The following is a 2367-nucleotide window of genomic DNA, read 5'->3' on the forward strand; positions in this document are numbered from 1 at the left end:
TCTGTAATATAATAAATGAAAAGAAAAATACAGCTGTATACATGCTAATGTTTATTACTGAAATTTCTGGAAAAAAATCTGAATATTCAACAATAGGGTACCTGAACTCCATGGAATAGTATGCAGTCACTAAACGAGAAATACAATGACAATTTAGTGACATGAACAGATGATTCTGATGGTATTTTAAATAAAACAAATAAGCAAACATCAAAATGAAAACCCCCACTGGAATGTAATTTTATATCAACTACCTAAAATTATTATATGTATATGGGCAAGAGTTATGTGGAGACATAGAAAAATAAAAAGTTTGATTTGTTAGAAGGGGGAACAGTAGGTAAATATTTAAAATTTTCTTTCAATTTTCATTAACATTATGGGCAGAAAATAAGAGATATACGGTGCAGCTGAGATGAAGTGCTGTCTAAATACTTACCAAAGCTGGTTGATATAGCAAATGGTAGAGTAAAATAGGAGTTGATAAGATAGGAGATTAATTATTAGAGATGTCTGATAAAGTTTATCAAAGTGTTAATTTAAATTAAAAATTTTGCAAAAAATAGTTCAAGGCATTTTAGGAAAGTTTTTACCTTAATGTTTAACTCCTTACCCTAAATTTGGGAAGGGAATTGCTGTAGGAAATGCCATCCTACCAACAGTGGGTCCATAAGAACTGAGTGCTGAAGTGAAGGGTTCTCATGTGAAGAAGTAGATAAATCCATGCATGAATGTTGACCCCATCAAGCCAGGAGGTGGGACCAGAGGGTTATAAAACCAAAGGTGCCAAAGTTGGGTGTGCAACCAAAATTAAGGGCAACTGCAAGAAAGCCATAATCAGACATTCTGCTCTATAATCATCTGAAATGGTTTTTAAAATCATCTTGCTACTTAGTATGTAGAAAGCTGGAAAGAGCATTGCTCTCAACCTTATAATAACAAACACAAAAAGCCAGATAATCTGAAAAAGTTACAATTTTTCATGAAACCTTCAGAAATCTGAGATCACAGAGTAACCAAGTAATTCAAAATCTAAGGAAACACAGGTACCTTCAAGGAGAGACAGGACAGGATAAATTAGGGCTTGGGTCTGATTTTATCAGACATTGCACAAACTGGCAAGAAAAAAAAAATCCACTAAAATTTCTGCAGTTGCTTAAGTCCAAGTGTGGGCTAGCATGAGAATATGGAATGCCTGAAAGCAGCAGACAAAAACGAAATAGCATCACTTTCAGTGCTATGCTCCACTGACCTCACAAAAGGGTGACGGCAGGGTGAGAGTCCTGAGAAAGCTATCCTAGGAGCTGGGGAAGGGGAATAGCAGCCGCAGTCGAATGTCATGAAGACCTGCTTGGGTCCTGCTGTCCTTTTGCCCCTAAGGAACAAAAGCCTAAGCTGCTGGGGGAAGGGCAGCAACTTCTGTTGCACTTAAGGTATTGGTGAAGACCCATTGCTGTTGGTGGAAAGGAGCAAAGAAATCTTCTCTACCTTTGAGGGAAGGGCAAGAACCCTCTGCCAAACCAGTCACCACCTTAAACACAAAGTAATTCTACAGGAATTTGAAACATATGGTATACTGAGAGTGACCCTAGGAACAACATTCCGCACATCCATTTAAACTTTGACNTCAGAATGGCTATCATCAATAAATCAACAAACAACAAATGTTGGCAAGGATATGGAGAAAAGAGAACCCTCATGCATTGTTGGTGAAATTGCAAATTGATGCAAGCACTATGGAGGTTCCTCAAAAAATTAAAAATAGAACTACCTTATGACCCAGCAATTCCACTTCTGGGTATTTATCCAAAGAAATCCAAACAAATGATTCAAAAAGATATATGCATGCACTCCTGTGTTCATTGTAGCACTATTTACAATAGCCCAGATATGGAAGCAACTGAAATATCCATCAATAGATGATTTGATAAAGAAGTGGTACATATATACAATAGAATATTACTCTACCATAAAAAAAGAATAAAATCTTACCTTTGTGACAACATGGATGAACCTGGAGGGTATTATACTAAGTGAAATAAGTCAAATACTGTATGATCTCACTTATATGTGGAATCTAAACAGCAAAATAAATGAACAAACAAAACTGAAACAATCCCATAGATACAGAGATAAACTGATGGTTGCCAGATGGGAGGGGGGTTGGGGGGTAGGGTGAGAAAATAGGAGGGATTAATAAGTATAAATTGGTAGTTTCAAAATAATCACAGGATATGAAGTACATTATGGAAAATACAGTCAATAATATTGTAAAAATTATGTATAGTGTCAGGTGGGTACTAGACTTATCAAGGCCATCACTTTGTAAACTACATAAATATCTAACCACTATGCTGTACACCTAAA

The sequence above is a fragment of the Hipposideros armiger genome, unplaced genomic scaffold (assembly GCF_001890085.2).
Source record: "Hipposideros armiger isolate ML-2016 unplaced genomic scaffold, ASM189008v1 scaffold_180, whole genome shotgun sequence".
Taxonomy (NCBI): Eukaryota; Metazoa; Chordata; class Mammalia; order Chiroptera; family Hipposideridae; genus Hipposideros; species Hipposideros armiger.